At 41.3% G+C, this 21,702-nt stretch overlaps 1 protein-coding gene across 4 annotated transcripts in view; it reads right to left on the bottom strand.

Moving 5' to 3' along the window:
• Positions 1–21,702, bottom strand: part of PRKG1 (protein kinase cGMP-dependent 1) — a 1,363,231-nt gene that overhangs the window by 68,028 nt on the left and 1,273,501 nt on the right.

Below are 21,702 nucleotides of genomic sequence, written 5' to 3'. Positions count from 1 at the left end.
GACACATGTACAACACCCAACAGCAGGAGCAGCTAACTTTTCACGGGAGGAACAATGTGTTGCTCCCATGGGCAAGCTATTCTGACTTCTTAAAAGGGGTCAGCCCTGCTAGTGTCAACAAGGGGCTGTGAGTCACCAAGGTTATGATTCTAAGAGAACATCACGGAGTGTTCACTAGGCGGCAAGGACTCCTTATGCATTCACACAACTCCCCTGACTCTGGAGGGAGGGGTAACAGCTGGTGACTGAAGACTCCGCTCCACCCTCATCAGAAACCAAAGCCCCCGCATAGAGTGACGCTGATCGAACACCCACATCTTTCTCATAAATACTTCACCGATTCTGCTTTTCTACAAGTTCCTGAGTTTCCTGACTTGTGAAAGCACTTAACCCAATGGCAAAAACTTTTCCCTTAATCTTTATTAAATTTTTAATACGTGCTAGCTTTTTGCATTCCAATGAGAATAAAGAGACTGTTAAAGAAGAAACTATGTCTTAATTTGCATTCATTACAATACATAGAAGTATTAAGCCTGTGGTAAGCATTCAATATATATTTATTGCTTTTTAAAGTACCTAATTTTAGACCAATTTACCAACATATTTGGGTGAGTAAAAAATACCTGGGATGTTACCTCTCCTCATTTATTGATTTAATTTGTTTACTGACAGTGAATACTGATGTGAATACTTGTGTTATTTAAAAAGTAATACAATTTTAACATCTATTCAGATTTTCATTTTTAAATAATACCAATAAAGCTTCTATTTTTACATTTTTCATGCAGAAAAGTCAATGCAATGAAATATGGTGCTATGAAAATGATCTTAATATGAAATCATAGGAAAACTGAAAAAGATGTGTTGACTTATTTCTAAACATAAAATTTATTGTGGCATATTTAGTCAGCATACTTTTTCCATTAAAGTTTAATAGAGGTTACACATTATTGATCTAATGCAACATAAAAACTATCTCAAAATGTGTTGACTTAAGACAACATTAAATATTTATTAACTTAAATTTTCTGTGAGTCATGAATCTGAGAGTAGCTTGGCTGGTAGTTCTACCATGGGGTCTCTCGGGAGGATGTCATCTAGGGCTATCAGTTACCTTATGCCTACTGAACACTGAGGATCCTGTTCCAAGAGGGCTCTAACACAAGGGAAGCTGACTTTAGTGGTTGCTAGGGGGGCCCACTTCCTGCCTACGTGAGCTCTCCACAACTTACCTGAGTTTCCTTCTGATACGATGATTGACTTTCACCCAAAACAAGCAATTCCAAGACAGTAAGACCGAGGGCATAATACCCTTATGACTCAGCTTCAGAAATCTCGAACTAATCATTTCCACATCATTGCCTATCACGTGGGCAGCGATAATGGTATGAGAGGGGAAGGCATGGGAAGGAGGTGAGGATCACTCATATGGAGAATAGCTACTACAGTTCAACTTCTGGTCTCCAGTGACTCACGTTGCTGTCCTACACAGAATGCACTCATTCCTTCCCAATCCTCCAAAAATGTTAGTCTGTTATAGGATCAGCTGAAGTCCAGAATTTTACTAAATAAATCAGATCCATATGTGTATGGATCAAATATGGTTCCTTAAGGACAGCTCTTTAAGTATAGTTCCTCTCAGTTTGAGCAACGTGAATTATCATGGCATCCTGTCTGACGCCTTCCTCCACCCCCACCATATAACCACTGGTCTCTGGTCATTCTGGCATCCAGCAGGAAATGAGTTAGAATTTCCTTCAGTAGGACTAAAGGTCTGAAAATGGCTCACTGTGACTTTTAGCCCTGCCTTCTAGATTGTCATTTCTTCTTCCTAGGTCAATCTTCCATTTCAGTGAAAGGGTGCTCAGGTTTGAGTAGGTTTCTGACTGCCTCCTCTCTGAGAATGTTGAGGTTCCAATGACCTATTTTCATTCTGTGGTGCCCCTGTCCCTTTCAGCTGAAGGTAGTGATGTCTGGCTAACATGGTCCTCCTAAGAATCTGTAGTTCTACAGTGAATGCTTATTGGAATTGATTCCATAAGGCAAAATTCACAACTTTCTTAGACATAAAATTTTCTCAGTCTTACGCCTTTGTAAAGATTGCTAAAAAAAAAAAAAAAAAAAAAAAAAAAAAAAAAAAAAAAAACCAATGAGGCCCTAGAGAAACCCTATTGTCTGACTGAATAATTCTCTAAGGTATACTTTAAATCATCTCTGAGGTCACAACAAGAGATGTCATAACCATACTTTTAGCTTTCTATTTAGACTGTGCTTTGCCGACAGTGTCCTGGATTTGACTTTTTCATCGAACCTACCTCTTAATTTCAGCAACAGTTCAAATATAGAGAGGCTAAAATGATTAAAAATAGTGAATCCTGGCTTATTTATGTTTGAGAGTCCTTCGTTTAGCTGATTTCACTCTCACCACATTTTCATCAGGAGCAGGAAAACAAGCTGTACCTCTCACACTTCGTCTGCAAAGTGTCTCCTTAGCCACATGACTCAGTTCAGCAGAAACAGTCCTGCTTTCCACATGACCACGGATGACAGCGTGGCTGGACACTTTCCTACAACCTAACAAGGGTTTGCTTTCCTCCACTTTTCAGTGCACATTTTTCTTAAATTTCATTTCACCTTCCCAGCATCTCCTTAAAGGCCTTCAGACTGCTTCCAACGTTTGCCTTGTGTTTTAGGTTTTGCTACGGCAGTACCATATTCCCAGGGACCAAAACATGTATTACTTACGTAATGCTGTGTAACAAACTATCCTGATGTTAGTGGCTTAAAACAACTTATTGTTTTCAATATTTATTGTCCCTGAGAATCAGTGTCTGCTGTTTAGGAGTAGCTTTGCTATGAGGTTATTGTTAAGCCATCACCGGAAGGCCTGGTTGCTGCAAGGCTATGGCTCACTAAGGTAGCTTGCAAGTCCGTGCTGTCTGCAGAGGGTCTCCTTTCCTTTCTATGTGGGCCTCTCCACAGGCTATCGGAGTATCCTCATGACACAGCAGCTACTGAACCCATGTGACTAACTCAGAGAGTTAAGGTGGAATCACTGCCTTTTATTTTAAAGTTTTATTTATTCAAAAGGCTGGGTGATAAAGAAAAACGGGAGCTACAGAAAGAGACTCCCATAGACAGAGAGAGATCGATCTTCTGTCTACTGGTTCACTTCACACACTACTACAAAAGCTAGGTCTGGGCCAGGCCAAAGCCAGCAGCCAGGAACTCCAGCCTAGTCTCCTGCATGGGTGACAGGAGCCTAATTATTTGGGCTACAATATGCTACTTTCCTAGGCACATTATTGGGAGCTGGATCAAAAGCAGAGCAGCCAGGATTCAAACCAGCACTCCAGTATGGAATGCTGGCATCACAAGTGGTGGCTTAACCCACTGCACTACAATGCTGGATCCTATTGTCCTTTTTATATGCAGACTTCAGATGCCACACAGTGTTACCTGCACAGTGTTTACTGATCTAAGACAATTCATGACTGAATATTCTCAGGAGGTGGGAATCTTCAGAGGACACGTTCAGAACCTGGCTATCACAGTATACTAGTTGAGTGGATTCCCAGTACTAATCGTATTTCATTAGTAGTACAAGTAATTTCCACTTGGAGCTTAGAACATGATCTTATTTAGAAACAGAGTCTTTACAGACATTACTAATTATGAAAAATTCATACTGGAATAGGGAGGCCCAAAATTAATGAACAGTGTCCTTATAGGAAGGCTGTGTGAAGACACAGACTCATGCAGAGGAAAGACAGCCAAATGAAGATGGAGGCAAAAATGGGAATAATACATCACGGGCCAGGAAACAGGGGTTTGCAGCAACCCCTAAATCTTCAGAAGGAACATGGCAGCTGATGCCTTAGGTTTGGACTTAGAGTTTCCAGAAAGGTGAGGAAATAAATTGATATTGTATTAAGACACTTACTTGTTAGTAATTTACAACAGCAACTCTAAGAAATTAGTGCATGTATTTTCTTTAAATTTTAGTTTTTTCTGAATCTATATCCTTTTATAGTATGGCAATAACCTACTGACACAAAAATTGAACAATGCATATTCATAGAATGCTCAATTAAGGGAACAAGCAAAGCAAACAAACATGGAAACTGACTGCCTTACTTCGGTTATTTCAGTCCTGCCTGTGACAATTTCAAGATGAATTCATTGATTACATTTATTAAGCATCTACTATCTTCAAGATTCTGTGATGTTACATTGAAAGGGTTTTTTTTTTTTTTTTAAGATTCATTTATTTATTTGAAAGTCAGAGTTACACAGAGAGAGGAGAGGCAGAGAGAGAAAGAGGTCTTCCATCCGATGGTTCACTCCCCAGATGGCCGCAACGGCCAGAGCTGTGCTGATCTGAAGCCAGGAGCCAGGAGCTTCTTCTGGGTCTCCCACATGGGTGCAGGGGCCCAAGGACTGGGCCATCTTCCACTGCTTTCCCAGGCCACAGCAGAGAGCTGGACAGGAAGTGGAGCAGCCGGGTCTCGAACCAGCACTCATATAGGATGCTGGCGCTTCAGGCCAGGGTGTTAACCCACTGCACCACAGCGCTGGCCCCCATTGAAAGGGTTTTAAATCATACACCATGTAGTTACTATTTTAAGATTGATTATAATCTTGAAAGACATATGATATAGGCAGCTCACTTGAAATTATAAAAAAAGGGATGGTTAGGACTCAAACTAAATGTGTAGGACTGGTTACTAAAATAAAGTTCAGATTTCATTATTTTAGGAAAAAAGAACATTTGCACAAGAAATAAATTGGGTTGGATGGATATGATTTGAAAAAAAAATCAACTCTGTTGTCCAGTTGCTCACACATATCCCTTTAGTCATACCATTTCCACAGCCTAGAACACCCTCTTCCCATTTGTCTCACATCCACACTCCTGTTCCCAGCTTCTCTACAGACTGTTCATGTTCCTCTGAACTCCTATTGCCCTCCGTATCTTCATCATTTAGTAGGCTTTTGCCTTGCTGCGTGCCTTTTGCATGGAATTTCAAGACATGATTTGATGGTAAGTTTCTCTCTCTATTCTACCACTTCACCCCTAAGATAAATGTGTGCCTGCTGTTATTCCTATTGGCAATTAGTTTTTTAATTTCAGTTTTTAACTTCAGCTAATTATTATTTGAAATGGATTTTGACCGTGTTTTCTTAACCACTTAACAACCACTTAACACAACAGATACTTGCTTAATAACCCTCCACATAAATATTTTAAAAGAAAACTCTCTCCCTCTGACACCTCCCTCACCCCCACAATCCTTTGTCCTTGCTCCCGAATATTCTCCCAGGAACCAAAGCAGCAAACCAGAACAGAACTAAAGAATGGTGTGGACCAATGACCCGAGGAAGATTGAAGAGTTCTCCTCCTTTTTGAGACAATTCGAGAAATAAGCAGGAAAGACAGGAGGAAAACAAGTGTGCTAACTGGGAATTGTACATATTTTAGATTTGCTTTCAGAAATCTATCTGCTTTAGTTGACTCAACATAACAACAGCTTCTGCTTTTAGATGTTCTTAAAGACAAACAGGGTTCTCCTTACCAAGTTGCACTTGTGACTCATTCATTCATTCAGGAAACTTTTCTTCCTGATTCATTCTTTCTGTCAAACCTCACCTTCATGCATCAGCGGAGACAGTCAACTCTTCCTTAAACCATATCCATAAACCAATCACCTCATCTCCTCCATTACTCTCACCTTTTCCCAACTACTCGCATCTCTTTTTGGATGACTGCAAGAACCACTTTGTCCTTACGTGGGTTCAAATTGATTCTTAGTATTTACAATGAAAATAAACATCTTGACCATGGCCTACCACGGTTTGATACCTGGCCCTGGTCCCTGGCCCCCTTTCCTACTTTACTTAGCACCACTTGTGATATTGGTTCACTGTAGTTCAGTCATGTTGCACTCCTTGGTAGTACTCCATACGTCAAGAAGATTTCCGTCAGAGTACCTCCATACATATCAGTCCTCTGCCCTGAGTAGGATATTGCCCCCTGAATTCACCGTGGTCCCTGCTCAAGTGTCACTTCCTCTATGAGGTTATCCCCAACCACCTTAACCACAGTGGCACACCTGTCACTCTCTGACTCCTTTTCCTTCAACTTCACACTTCTTTACTTGGCATTGACTATGGAGGAAGAGATACCTGGGTGGGGGTGATTAACAGCCTGTCAAGTGGGCTTGGGAGGAACAGCATTCCAAGCACACAGGGAAGATCATGTGATGCAGAGAGAGGACTTGACACCCACAGAACTACATAAGGCAGTTGGATAATGCTGTGTTTTCGGGTGGGAATGGAAAGAGATGTAGTTTGTAGATGGCTCACAGAGGGCCTTATCCATCTTGCAAAGAAGTTGGACTCAGTCCTGGAGACGAAAACCAGCTTCCCTGACAAAGGAGTCCCAGGACCAGCTGATGAATGAAAATGAATTAATCTGTGTAAGGCAGAAACTGGTCTCAGTTAATCTCTCCTCCTTACTCGCTGAAGGGTTCACCTCAAGGAAGGAGGTATAATTCAATCAATGCTAGATATGTTTTCCCGGGAAACCATTTCTGTAGTGCCTCCTCAATCAGTGAATTTGTGAATGCACCTGCTCTCACAGCTGTTGACAGGATTACTAACCAATAACTAATTTAACCAATTTCAATTAGATTCAGAATGGCTTTTGTGATTATAATGCCTAAGACTGACATTAAGTTGGACTTAATTCTGCTCAATCAATGTTTGATTCCTTACTATTAGACAAACACGGGCAAGGTGCCAGGAGGAAGCACAATGTCCAGAATGAAGAAAATATTGCCCCTTCAGTGATGGGAGCTAGTGTAAATGACTAGTTATAAGCTAGAGTCTCAAAAATACAAAGTAAAGATGTGAGTGAAACGCAAGCGGCACTGCAAGTAGAATCCACACCAGCTTGTTAGTGAGGTCTGCCTTCTGGAAACTATTGAAACATCACTTAGGGAACAACTGGCACAGGCATGGGTGGGACGGCTCTGGGAGTGACAACCACTGGAACACATGGAGTAGCAGACACAGGCTTTGGGACTTTGTTTTCAGTTAAAAGGAACCAATGTCCCTTTCCTTTAATCTGATTAGTGAAGAGATTCCAGGAAAATGGAGTTTGTTTTGCTTATTTGTTTCCAGGGACATGTGGTTTGGGATGTTTGACCTAACGATGACTTTCCAACTTTGAACCATTCACTCTAAGAGAATTTATTAAATTGTTTTAGGTAAATGAATAATATATATGTAGAGATTATTTAAAAATAATATTTAAGTCCTACCTTATTGCTGATCCTAGATTATTAATCAAGACATTTTAGACTTAAGGGATTATTGAACACTTACACATGTAGTTTGTAATCTGAAGGAAAACACGGTAAAAATTATATATAATTACTAGCCAAATCATTGTCATTCTTTTCAGTTAATTTCTTTTTTCATTTTCCCATGACTTTTTTTAATTTTCACAAATTTATACATGGGTTGCACATGTCTAATTAAAGCCTCCACGCTCAACATCTATTCACCCTAGGCAGTCACCCTATTCACGTAGACATTTGCTCACCCCTTACCCATAGCGTGAATGTACAAAGGAAGTCCTCCTTGCAGAAATGCTCACCATGGATACCATGTCCAATAAAGGACACACTTCCTTTTCCTTTTTTGTTTCCTTTTTAAATAGATGTTCTATCATTTGCCTTTTATCTACAGATTCCCTAACTTCTGTTGAATGTGATTTCGGTTCAACACAGAGGCAGGTATCTGTATCTCATATTATGACCAGGAAAATAAATTAGTAACATTATATTTTGGTTCAATCATGTAGTTTAAAATATTAATTAATGAAGAGTCACAAACACCATGTACATTTCATGGGATCAGAAAATGGAAATGGTCCCTTCACTCATCAAATACTTGAAAGGTTCCAAGAGGGAAATTCATTTCAGAAAAACATACCCATGACCATACATTTTTTTGGTATGATCAGTTAGTTTTGTAACAAAAATATTTTAGAGAGTAACAAATATAGAATTATAAAATTAAAATATAGAATCCACATTGTTTGAAAGTTGAGACTTCTATTTGGGTTAAGAAAATATTGCCTCAGCTACTGTGACCCAAAATTTTATGTTGCAACTATCCATATAATTAGATACATCTGTGTCAATCAAAAATGAATTAGGGGGGCCAGTGCTGTGGTGCAGTGGGTTAACACCTTGGCCTGAAACACCAGAATCCCATATGGATGCTGGTTTGAGACCCAGCTGCTCCGCTTCTGATCCAGCTCTCTGCTATGGCCTGGGAAAGCAGTAGAAGATGGCCCATGTCCTTGGGCCCATACATCCACGTGGGAGACCTGGAAGAAGCTCCTGGCTCCTGGATTTGGATGGGTGCAGCTCCCGCCATTGTGGCCAGTTGGGCAGTGAACCAGCAGATGGAAGACCTCCCTCCCTTCCTCCCTCCCTCCCACTCTCTCTCTCTCTCTCTGCCACTCCCCTCTCTGTGTAACTCTGACTTTCAAATAAATAAATCTTAAAAAAAAAAAAAAAGAAATGAATTAGGTTGGGGAGGGTATTTGGTGCAGCACTTTTAGACTTGGTTTGGGACCCTCACATCTCATAGATGGTGCCTGGATTCAAGTCCTGCCTCTGCTTTATTTGCAGCTTCCTGCTAATGCACACCCTGTGAGGCAGCAGGTGATGGCCCATGTACTTGGGTCCTTGCCACCCACCTGAGAGACCTGGATAAGATTCCAGGCTCCTGAAATTTGTCTGGCCCAGCCCTGATAGTTGCAGACATCTGAGAAATAAAAACCAGCAGAATAAACTTCTGTGTCTCTCTCTCTTTTTTTTTTTTTTTTTTTTTTTTTTATTTGACAGAGTTAGACAGTGAAAGAGAGAGACAGAGAGAAAGGCCTTCCTTCCGTTGGTTCCTCCCCAAATGGCCACTACGACCGGAGCTATGCTGATCCGAAGCCAGGAGCCAGGTGCTTCCTCCTGGTCTCCCATGCCGAGTGCAGGGCCCAAGTACTTGGGCCATCCTCCACTGCCCTCCCGGGCCACAGCAGAGAGCTGGACTGGAAGAGGGGCAACCGGGACTAGAACCCGGCGCCCACATGGGATGCTGGCGCTGCAGGCGGAGGATTAACCAAGTGACCGCGGCACCGGCCCCCTGTGTCTTTCAAATAAATAAAAAGGAAAAATAATTAGATGATACTTGATAAGACTTTTTAAAAGAAAAAAAAGGGAAGCATACAAATATGTAATCATTTCTGCCTTTTTGCTGTCTTCTTGCTGCTTTTTATGAGAATTTCTGGGATTTGCAGTTCTCCATGGCTTCGTGCCTGTGCCTTCCGTGACTGATGAAAGAGCAGCAGCCTCCCCTGATGGGTGTCAGCTGTAAAGAATCCTGGTCCATCCTGTTGTTATGAAAAACAATCTCAACCTATTTTTTTTAAAACCATGAATTTCCCAAGAGAAGCCATTGGGATGACAGGCAAAACAGCCATTGTATTCTTTAGGTAAACTCTATAGCACAAAGGAGAAAGGGAGAGAAGGGCTAGCAAAACTATCATTATTAAAATATCCCCTGCGATGGGATTTATCCCATCAGGACAGAGCCCAGGGTCACCTTCAAGGTCAAGCTTTTCGTCGGTTGTCTCAAACCAATGTGTGAATGTTTCCATTTTCTCTCATTCAGTGTAACAAGCAGGATCTTGTCAATTCAGTGTATATTGTCTCATCTCTAACATCCGAGTAACTGTCAACCTAGGTTACTGCTTTCTTGCCATCTCTATTACACCATAGCAAATAATCAAATAGAAGTCTCTATACAAAGCATTGGGGAGTAGGGTGGAAGTGAGCGTACCAAAATGTGGAAGTCAGAGTGATGTGGTTTGCTAGAGCGCTAAGACTATCAGATTCCTTTTATCTTAATCTTCTAACCCAGAGAATTTGGCTAACAGAATTTTATGTTTTTGTACCCTGCAGCTTTCTTGAGAGAACTCTAGCTTCTCCCAGGATATGTATTTATTCCCCCCCCGATTATAAATAAATACAACAAAAGGAAGTAGGATAAACTTCCTCCTCAGTAGGCTTACAACTCAGAGGTGGAAGGAGGCCAGGTCAGAACAGCTTTGGGTGCTATTTTGGAAGAAAGAGAAACAGGGCCCACATTGACACCCTTCCATGACCTGTGGTTTGAGAACCACAGCTCCGAACAGTTCCCACACAACAGCTGTTTTTCTGCTTCACCATCACAGAGGACAGGAAGTGGAATGGCACATAGAATGCAATTTATAGGATCTGTTCTTGCAGAGAGTGAAACAGGATCTCTAGGCTATTAAATTCACATCCGTGCGGCATCGGAACTCACTGGCTAAAAGGGACTGTCTGCTGAGCAAAAGAAAACTTTCATTTTTTTTAAAAAAAAGATGTATTTATTTATCTGAACGGCACAGAGAAAAAGCGGGGGGAGGAGGGGCAGAGAGTGGGAGACACACACACAGAGAAAGAGATGGGAGTCTAGGGGAAGAGGATCATCTATCCACTGTTTCATTCCCCAAATGATGCCTACAACAGTCAGGGCTGGGCCAGGCCAAAGCCAGGAGCCCCATTCACATCTCCCACAAGGTGTCAGGGACCCAGGCACTTGGGTCATCATCTATCGCCTCCTAAGCATATTTAGTTGGAAGCATGGAGCAGCCAGGACTCAAAGCAAGCATTCCAACAACAGCGCAGGAGTCCCAAGCAGTGGCTTAACCTGCTGCAGCACAATGCTCACCCTCACAAATTTTGGCTTATGAAACATTGATGAGTATTTAGAAGTACTTTTCTGGAAAGCTCTCTTAAAAAAAAAAAAAAGATTTGAAAGACACATACAGAGAAGGAGGGAGAGATCTTCCATCCTCTGGTTCACTCTCCAAATGGCCACATCCACGGGGGCTGGGACAGGCCAGAGCCAGGAGCCGGGAGCTTCATCTGGGACTACCAATTGGGTTCAGGGGCCCAAGAACTTGGCATCCTTGTGCTGTTTTCAGGGAGCTGGATCAGAAGTGGAGCAGCCAGGAAATGAACCAGCACCTATATGGGATGCTGCCATCCAAGCTGTGTTAAGGACACAGCTTAACTCACTACACAACAATGCCGTCAGTTAGTTGCTGAGTGCACATGAAACTACTTTGAAGTTTTAGAGACTTATCAATGTGCTTAATTCTTAGAACAGCACTGCAAAGTGATTTTACATCAATTACATAAAGGCCATGGAAAGTCATGGAAGAAACGGAACCAGAGATGTTATAATTCTAGCCACATTTGCAATGGGAATCAAAATCCATCTAACATGATCTGCAGACCTGGTTCCACTAATCCCATCTAATTCTGGGGTTAAACTAATACAGAAAGGTAAAGATGAGAAAAGAGGTAATTTCAACTTCAATAAATTTTTTTTTCTAATTTGGATAGTTCATCTAACTATAACCATGCACGTAGGATTTTATAGGAAACCTCCTTGTTCTGTCAATGGAACTGGATTTTGGGATTCTTGCAGAAGCCATGTGCCATCATATCTCCAGCATTCTGGTAGCTACCTGCTGCTTTCTCCCAAGGGTTCCAAGCCAGGAGCCTGCTGGCTGAACAGCCAGCTTCCCTAGGGCCAGAGGCTTAGTGTCCTGTGTGTAAATGCAGATTCCTTTGACTGAGTTGAGAATTCAAGCTTCCCTTCTGTGCCTGGTAATCTCTTGCTATGCATGTGTCTAAGAAAGGTGCACTCAAGAATGATCCGTAGAACCACGTGTACTTCAAACTAATCGTTCTGCGTTGTTGGGAGAAGTCTGAAGGATCTCTCCAGTCTGCTAGTTCTCTGCCCTCATTTAGGTGAGGTAAGAGAAGGAAATATTCTCAAGGCCTCAGGGGAGCAGTTTTTGTCTAAGACCATTGGCTTGCTCATCCTTGACTTTCTTGAACAATTCCATTAGGATGGGTCAATTCTGTAAATGGCCACTAGGGGGCACAAAAGCATAAGGTTTGCCACAAATTTGAACCATCAGTGTTTCTGCTATTCTTTTTGCACATAAATTATCCTTCTAAACATGGATTCACCCAGACATTACAACACATTTTCACTTCTAGATCTACACTTATTCGGTATCCACCGTGTTTTCTACCTTCTTCCTCAGTGATATTCTGTGTAAGATCAAGAGTCAAAAGGAATGTTTCTGTTCCTACTAGCATAAACATGTATTTTAACATGTTTTTAAAATTCATTTCATCCATCTTTGGAATTTTCAGGTTATCCATCCAAACTGATGATTTAAAATTTTGCACAATGGAATTCCTTTCCTCTGAAGAATGCATGAGTTTATGAGTATCAATGTCTGTCTAATGTCTTCCGGTGGTGAAGAGAAACTGTTGAGGCGATACACAAAAGCGCACTGATGTCAGATGCAAAGGAAAGTTTTATTTTCTTGCTGCCTTGACTGCCTTAGTGCCCAGGTAGCTCACTTTGCAGCACAGCTTGCTCTGGCAAGCCAGCTTAATGTGAACATGTTGTGAGTAAGACATCAGCACGCTAGAAATGGTTTACAATAAACTTTAACATCGACAAAAATCATAGGAATTCATGCACAACTCTTCAAACACACATTGAAGGAATAGATAACTCAGAAACAACAACGTTCAAAACGACTCTCGAATCCTAAAAGCTTTTCTACCATCCTCATAGGAGAAACTGTCCCTCAGGGAAAGTCCTCTGGTACAGCCACCTGATTCACACCTTTTTTAATTTTCTCTGTCCTCAACTTCCTAAAAGACACAGGCATGTTACCTGCCTGCCTAAAAAGCGGCTGCTTTCCCTCTGCAGTTGCATTAAATGGCAACTTTTTGAGCATTAAAGGAACTTCGCAGTGTGGCCTCTTCCTTCCTGGCTTCCCCATTCACACTTCATGTTCTAGGGATACCTGAGTATTCTGAGATGTTCTCCTCGCCTAGCTATAGCTATTGTCTTCACAGACAATAAAAAGAATGTCTAACACTGGCCAAAGTACCTGACACACAAATTCTCCTTTAACCTTCACCTGAACTGAGGGTGTGTGTGTGTGTGTCTGAGGAAGAGTGAGCGCTCCCAATCTTACAGGTGAAGAAACTCAATGCAAATGACTCCACAGAAGTCACCCTGCAGGTTCTTTCAAAGTTCATGTGTGCAAACGCTCCTTAATACTGTTCTCCATTTGCACACTTTCATGTGTCTCTGTTTTGTTCTAAAGGAGACATGTTGCAAGCTATATCCTATCTTGATTTTATTGCTTTCTCACCTCTGTTTTCTTCCAGACTAAACTGTTACCTCTCCCTCTATGCTCCACCTGCATTTTTGAGTATCAGAATGTTAGAAGGAAGTGGAGGTCTCCATGCCTCTTTGCCGGGGTAGGCAGGGCTCCTGGAAAGGGCGTGTAACTCACCTTGGGGTCTTCATCGCCCAGTCAAGTGGCTGGCACGCTGGAAGAGATCTGTTAGTGAGGACTGATTCATCTGCCAGTGATACTTTGAAAGATGCAAGCTCAGTCCACATCTTAGGTCTTCGTCACAGCTTGAAACCTGGGGTCAGGTGCATTGCACTTGAGACATCTGTGTGTGTCAGAGTGCCTGCTGCTAGTCTGCTACTCTGCTTCTGGTCCAGCATTCCTGCTAAGGCACCCAGGAAGGCAGTGGGCGATGGCCTAAGTATCTGCCTTCCTAACAACCTTGTTGCAGACTCAGGTGGACTTCTTGGCCCTGGCTTCAGCCTGGCCCAGACCCTACTGTTGCAAGTACTTGGTTAATCTCAGTCTCTCTCTCTCTCTCTTTTTCCTTCCCTCTTCCGGTACCTTTCAAATACATACATACATACATACATATATACATAACTAAGTCTTTAAATAAAAAGTTGAAACATGTAAATTATACTTTCTAAAAAGCTAGTTCTTGGGACTTGCATCATGGTGTCGAGGATAAAGCTGCCGCCTGTAATGCTGGCATCCTATATGGGTGCTAGTTTGAGTCCTGGCTGCCCCACTTCCAATCCAACTCCCTGCTAATGTGCCTGGGGAAATAAAAGTGCTTGAGTCCCTGTTTCTCGTGTGGTAGATCAAAAACAGTTCGTGGCTTTGGCCTGGCCCAGGGCTGACCACTGTAGCCATTTGGGAAATGAACCAGCAGATGGAAGATCGGCCTCTTTCTCTGCCTCTCTCTCTGTAACTCCTTCAAATAAATAAACATTTTTTTAAACAAAGTGTTTCTTATAAACATCTTAAATTTTGTCTTTAAATGTCTGGACAGTGTGATTTGCAAATACTCAGAACATACTGTCATGTGTACTATGTTTTTTTTAGTATAACTTCTAACTTATTTGTTTATAATGCAACCATTTAACATTTACACAGAGGCAAAATACAAAGTGCATTTTAAGAGACAACTTCCTAAGGATGTATGTCTGCCCTGCACAGGGTGTGTTCTTTCACAGTGGCTGCTGGCCCTTCTCCAGTCTCTCTCAAATGCTCAGTCAGTGGTCCTGTTTCATCCAGCTCATAAGAACTCCGTTTCTGGAAGCAAGCTGCTTGCTTGAGTCCACCTGAACAATGTTCCCTGCCACCCTAATTCCGTCCCCTCTGAGTGCAACGGGAACAGTGGCTTGCCCTTATCTTGCGCCCATCTCTGAACTGGCTCCAGCTATGATTTGGTAACTACACCGCTGCTGAATCAGAATAGACGGCTCCTCATGTTGGCCACTCAGACTTTGCTCTGTAGTGTCACTGAACAGCAGCTAAGATGGCTACTGGTTCTCCACGTGGAAGAGCTCGTGTTAAGATTAAAGGATGAAACGTAAAGTGTTTTTATTGAACAGAATCAGGTAACATGTCTGCTTCCTGTGCACGTACAAGTACGTGTTGCCAACTGAGACTGTAAAGCCATGACACGTCAACTAAGCTTTCTGAGGGACAAGACTAAACTTGCAATTTCCTTGTCTCACATAGTGCCTAACTCACAGTAGAATGTAAGTCAATATTTAGCTATTTGAAAACTTGGTTGCTTTTGGTGCAAAAAAATGTTTCTTTTTGTGTACAAATCCGCAGCCACACCCACCATGGTTCCCCGGGCCACTAGCCAGAGCAGTTCCAGAGCTGCTGAACTTTCCCACGCACATCTAACTGGTAATGTCACTCATGGGCAACTGGCAGTTCTGTCCAGTTTTCTTTTGTTGTTTTAACTGAAGGTGAACTTGATCTTTTTTTTAAATAGGAAAAGGTTATGATCCCTCTGAGAAAGCCAAATTCCACTGGAAGCCAGATTGAAATTTGATTTCAGATCAGAATCCAATTAAAGCATAATAAAAAAAAATGAAGCCAAAACATGGAATGAGCTTAGTGAAAAGTCTTCTTTGGAGAAGTAACAATTCACCAAGTTCCAGGCAGATCAGAAGGATAATTCTGCCTTTTAGTTTATATTCCTCTCTCTCTCCCTCTCACCCTCCTTTTTCTGTCAGCTTCCACCTTAAGGGTGGAAAGGTGGAAAAGATAAAGTGTTTGAAAACATGAAGTACATACTATCATTTACATTATCATTTTTTATCCAGAAACAGGAAAAAAAATCTCTCCATAGAGGTGTTGATACTTTTGGTGGCGGTTACATAAGCAGTTTAGGAGGCAGGATAATTACTAGCAAAATGACCAATAAAGATGTTCATTTGAGCTAAAACACACCAACAGTGTTCAGGTAAGTCATAACAAATTCCTATAGTGTTAGAAATATGATTACAGAGATCTTTTTTAGATAGAATTGCCGTAAGATCACAGTTACTGGCAGATCATAAAGGTGAATTCATTTTTTTTAATCAGCTACATTTTTTGATGATTTATTTGAAAGGCAGAGTTACAGAGAAAGAGGGACTGACAGAGAGAGATCTTCCATCCACTGGTTCACTCTCCAAGTGGCCACAACAGCTAGAGGTGGGCCAGGCCAAGGCTAGGAGCCTGGAGCTTCTTCTGGGTCTCCCACATGGGAACAGGGGCCTAAGCACTTGTATCAAATTCTGCCGCTTTCCCAGGTGCATTAGCAGGGAGCTGGCAGGCCCAGGCCAGCCCCAGGAAGGTGCATTTGTGTTTTTCAGTTTCAGACTACATCCATTAACTCCACATTCTTTCACTCATGAATATTTTTTTTTCTTTTCTTAGCAGGATAAATATTTATGCTTTAAGCTACTTAGGAAACTTTAATTAACAACCTTCTCATTTGTAATATTAGGTAAATAGCAGAAGCAGTCATTCAGTCTTTGAATTAATCATACTTTGTAGAAGTCTACTGACTTGGCCTAAGCAGGTATCACTGCTGTGCCATCTGATGGTAACAGTTTCTAAATAAATGCACAATTCTTATGGAAGATGCCCAAATGCGGGAGACCCAGAAGCTCCTGTCTCCTGGCTTCAGTACAGCAGGGCCCAGCTCTGGCCATTGTGGATATTTGGGAAGTAAACCAGGGGACAGAATATTCATTCTCATTCATTCATTATCTCTCCTCTCCTCTCCTTTCCTCTCCTCTCCTCTTGTCTCGTCTCTCTGTAACTTGCCTTTCAAGTACATAGAAAAAAAGAAACTAAATAACCTATTGAGGGTTGAATTTGCAAACAAAGTCCACAATTGGACATCTGGTAATCATGCATCTAAAAGCCAAACTTCCATGAAATGCAGAGGAGACATGTATCTGAGGATGCCAGGTCTTTGGATTATGGCCATTTAACTCCTTTAAAGGCCAAATTCTTTTCTTTAAATGATGAGTTTTGAAAACCCTCACACCCACATATGTGCACGTGTTAAGGAACATTTATATTATGTATAAATACTAGCATTAAGGAAGACACTTTTTTCTGGACTTAGTAAGCACGCTGGGTAAAATGGAATATCTCTTGGATCAAAGACCTTGCAGTGTGTTAGTGTCAGCACGAATCCCTACAGGACTGCAGTCCATACAGAAAGTGGAGCAGAGCATGGCACTTGTATGCTGATCCCAAAATATAGCCTGCAAATTTTTAAAAACAGGATCCCCAGTAACTGGTTCTGGTGATATTTATTTCTTTCTCCTAAAAAGGAAGTATAGCAGGGAAAAATACAATTAGAATTTCAGTTTTTGGTACAAGAGCTGGCTCATGCCCAATAAATGTTTATTGAATAACAGTGGTGCCAGTTAGACCTGCTATTCCATATGATGAATGCTTTGGTGAAAAAAGGAAATTAAAACTTAAACTTCAAGCAAAGAAATATATGGACTTGTCGATTTCTATTTTTGATATGTATTTTTAAATGACAACTTATGCAAAGATGTCATAAACTCCTTGAAAGCAATTACTAAAGTTTATGATCCTTTCTATTTTACACAGGCTGAACTCAGAAGGTCCTTAAGATTTGGTTGGTGAAATTGATCATAATGAAAGGACTGAGAGTCAAGGGGAGCACATGGGCAAGTCTAGTATCTGCTGACACCAACCGATAGAATGGATAAAGGGGAGAGTGGTCCAGCATAGGAAGTGAGATGCTCAGCAGACTCATAGAATGGCGGATGTCCTAAATAGCACTCTGGCCTCAGAATCAGCCCTGAAGGCACTCGGATCTGGCTGAAAAGCCCATGAGAGTATTTCAGGCATGGAAAGCCAAGACACTCTGGCAAAAATATCTCTGTGAGTGAGATCCCAGTGGAAAGAACAGGTCTTCAAAGAGGGAGGTGCCTTTCTCTGAAGGGAGGAGAGAACCTCCACTTTGACTATGACCGTGTCTAAACAAGATAAGAGTCGGAGAACTCAGGGGGCTTCCATAGCCTTGGAAACTCATAACTGGTGCATAGGGAGATTACTGATGCCATAAACAGGAGTGTCAATTTGTGAAGTCAACGGCAGGAGTCACTGTGCACTTACGCCTCATGTAGGATCTCTGTCCTTAACGTGCTGTACACTGAGGCTTAATGCTATAACGAGTACTCAAACAGTATATTTCACTTTGTGTTTCTATGGGGGTGCAAACGATTGAAATCTTTACTTAATGTACACTAAACTGATCTTCTGTAAAAAAAAAAAAAAATCAATTCCCAACTTGACTCTCACTGGGATTAAACATGACAATAGGTCTTCTCTGATTTCATCATCATTTAAAAAAAATCATCTATTATTTTTCACTTTATGTTTCTGTGTGGGAGCAAACTGTTGAAATACTTACTTAAGGTATGCTAGGCTGATCTTCTGTATATTAAGATAATCGAAAATGAATCTTGACGTGAATGGAGGGGGAGAGGGAGTGGGAAGTGGGGGGTTGTGGGTGGGAGGGACGGTATGGGGGGGGAAGCCATTGTAACACATGAGTCGTACTTTGGAAATTTATATTCATTAAATAAAAGATAAAAAAAAATTAAAAAAAAAAAAAGATTTGGTTGGTGAATAAATGGACAGAATACTGAGGGAGCCTAGTGATTGATCACCTAGAGTTTCCTGAATTTAAATGAATGTTTCAGAGTCCAGACAAAATTGGCAAATATCTCTGAGAATTCATTTTTCTTTGCTTCATTCACTAAATATGTATTGAAAACCACTACTTCCATAGAGTTGTTATATTAGCTTTTCATCACAAATAACAAATACCCAAAATAAACTACTTATAAAGGAAGGAGGCTTATTTTGGCTCATGATTTTGGAGGTTCCCAATCCGGGATCAGGCAGGCTCACTGGTTTGGCTACCAGGTGAGGTGGGAGGATGGGAATGGCAGAGTCTGCACACAGAAACAATCACGTGGTAACCCAGGAAGTAGGGAGAAAGCACAGCTGAGCCCCACTCTGGGTTATGTAACCACCCCTCATTGGAGACACTCCTTCCAAGAGCGTGCACCTAATGACCTAAGCACCTCCCACTAGGCTACCTCCTGAACACCATCACTGGACAAAGCATCTACCTTCCTTAGTGCCTTAAATTTATGATTTGGGGGTTTAAACTCCACCATAAGTTCAGGAGCCAGAGCCCATTCAAACCATGGCTCTCATGAAGGAGACAAGCCTGTCTTGTTCCTGCAGGTTACATTCTAACAAGAAAACAGAAAATAAGTACATTAACAAATAATCTATCATGGGAAGTACTACAAAGGAAATAAGCAGAGTCCTGGGATGGACCGGGATTTGAGTTTGTGAGGAACAGTATTAAAATAATTGGTCAGGGAAGGTCTTTTGCAGACTTGATATTTGAGAATTGGTTATAGGAAGAGCTGTGGAGAGCAGCCATAAACGGCCTGAAAGGTTTGGAGTGTTTGAGAAACCAATGAAAGATCAGGTGTCTGAACCCAACAAGCTTCAAACATAGGGCAAACAAGGTGAGGCAGGTAGATTATATAAGCTATAAGAGGTGAGGCAGTTTGATTTTATTCTATTTGCAATCCATTTTCATTAGGGGAGTGACCATGATGACGATGATGACGGTGACGACAATGACGGCAGCTACCATTTAATGAGCACTGGTTCTCAGAACAGCAATGCTACAATAGGCTTCACGCTAAATGCTGAATATCATTAGTCATCTAATCTTCACATCAAACCACAGAAGCATGGATAATTATTCTTTCCATTTATAGAGGAGGAAATTGAGTCTTGAAGTGTTTCGTTAACTTGCCAAGATTGCAGCTCGTGTGTGTGACATCACTGAATTTTGCATTTGTTAAAAGTCACTTGGGATGCTTTGCTGCAACTGGACTGTTGGTTAAGAAAAGATCAGGAGGAGGTCAACAGCGGTGGTTCAGGTGGTTCAGGTGAGAGAGTGCGCTGGTGTAAACAGCAGGAACTAAAAAGCAAAGTTTAAGGATTTGGGAGATTATAACTTCTGGGGAAAACAGCTGTCAAGAACACAAACTAATTTTTGAGAAAAGTTTTCAGATTCCTTTGCTATTCTCAGTATTCTCCTCACCTGATGGAGTCCTCAACAAAAATGCCATCCTCGCATGTAGGGTTTGAGAAACCACGGCTCACAGGCCAAGGCCAGCCTGGGCCTTTTTGTGTCCCTAGTGACCTAAGAATGGTTACTACAGTCTTAAATGGTTGAACATAAAACTCAAAGAACAGTAATGCTTTGTGACACATGAAAATAATATGTAATTCAAGTTTCAGGCTCCATAAATTAAGTTTCATTGAAACATGGCCTCTCTCATTTGTTCAGCTCATTTGTCTGAGTGGGTCTGCAGGGCCTAAAATATTCATCATCAAGTCCTTTACAAAGAAAGTCTGTGGACCCCTACTCGAGTGCAATATACCTCTTGGTAAGAGAAGAGATGACACCCTGTCAATAACACTTATCTTTAGTCACTTTGCCCAAAGACTGGAGCTGGAAAAATTCTGCATTTATTCTCTCTCTTTTTGCATACTACCATATCACTAAATCTATTCCAAACACATCCTTCCTCAGAAATTTTAAAAAGTAAACGTTATGAAAATCTCCAAATAATAATACTCCCATCAGACACTCCTGAGCTTTGCAGCAAGCCTAGTGATTTAGGTACAGTCAGGATTCATTAAGACATAAATATCCATAAATGAACCTGTAACACACATTGTATAGAATTTTAGAAATTATACAATAATTAAAAAGAAAGCCACTCAAAGAATGAATATAGCTAGTATTTCTCCAATGGAAAATGATTGCCTTTACAGCAGGAATCATTTGCCATTTCACTTGTCATTACCCTAAAGATCATATTTCTACCATTTCCCTCCCTTAATGGATACAGCGTTACTTGAAACTCCCAGTGGGTCACAGATGATGGCGAAGCATCCTGGCGCTGGCTCTGAGTGGCTCAGAACAGCTTCCGTCGCCCAGAGGTGGGTTTGGTAACGCTGATCTGAAGATGAACTCAGGGGTCTCAATGCACATTTACATAATGATTCAGGGGTTTCTGGCAAAAAAAGCTTTACCATAACACACTTATTTGATATAACAAATATATGAGCGGAAAAGTGTCTGTGCGATATAGAATTGTTTGCAGAAGGGAGTTTGTTACTGCTTTTAGGTTATGACAAGATCTAAAATACCACAGTTTATGTTTTCATGACATGAAACAAACTGAGGATTTCAAGGCAGTTTTAAAAGAGAATGTTTTGTTTCTTACTTTAGTCCCTTCCTCAGACAAGGGATACTTTCACATCCAAGGTTATTCACACCTATTTCTAGATGCAAACCAAGACCATAACCAGGTAGTAACTATCTCCAAGAGACAGCATGTTTGGGGTTAAGAGATGAATTTGAAAGACAGACTCTTGGGTCCAAATCCTAATTCTGCAGCTGATTTGCAATGTAACTGTCAACTCCTCAGCTCGCTGTGAGGTCACTCCAGCCCTCTAAGCCTCAGCTTCCTCATCAGAAAATAATGATAATGATAATAATAACATTAGATCTTAATGCACAGGATTAAGTGAGATAACGGGAATGGTAAATGTTTTGCTTAGTGCCTGACACAAATCAAGCGTTCAATTCCAAATATTTATTTTGGAAAGACATGGTTATGAATCCAAACTACTCTTTCATGATCTCAGGACTTTTACACAGCTTCTTGGGAAAAGGGGTTGCTAACTGTCCCACCAGAAATATCCCTTACGGTAAAGTTTATCAATAAATG

This window comes from Oryctolagus cuniculus, chromosome 15 (genome assembly GCF_964237555.1).
Source record: "Oryctolagus cuniculus chromosome 15, mOryCun1.1, whole genome shotgun sequence".
Lineage (NCBI taxonomy): Eukaryota > Metazoa > Chordata > Mammalia > Lagomorpha > Leporidae > Oryctolagus > Oryctolagus cuniculus.
The sequence above is the reverse complement of the archived record's forward strand: the minus strand, read 5'-3'. Positions and strand labels throughout refer to the sequence as shown.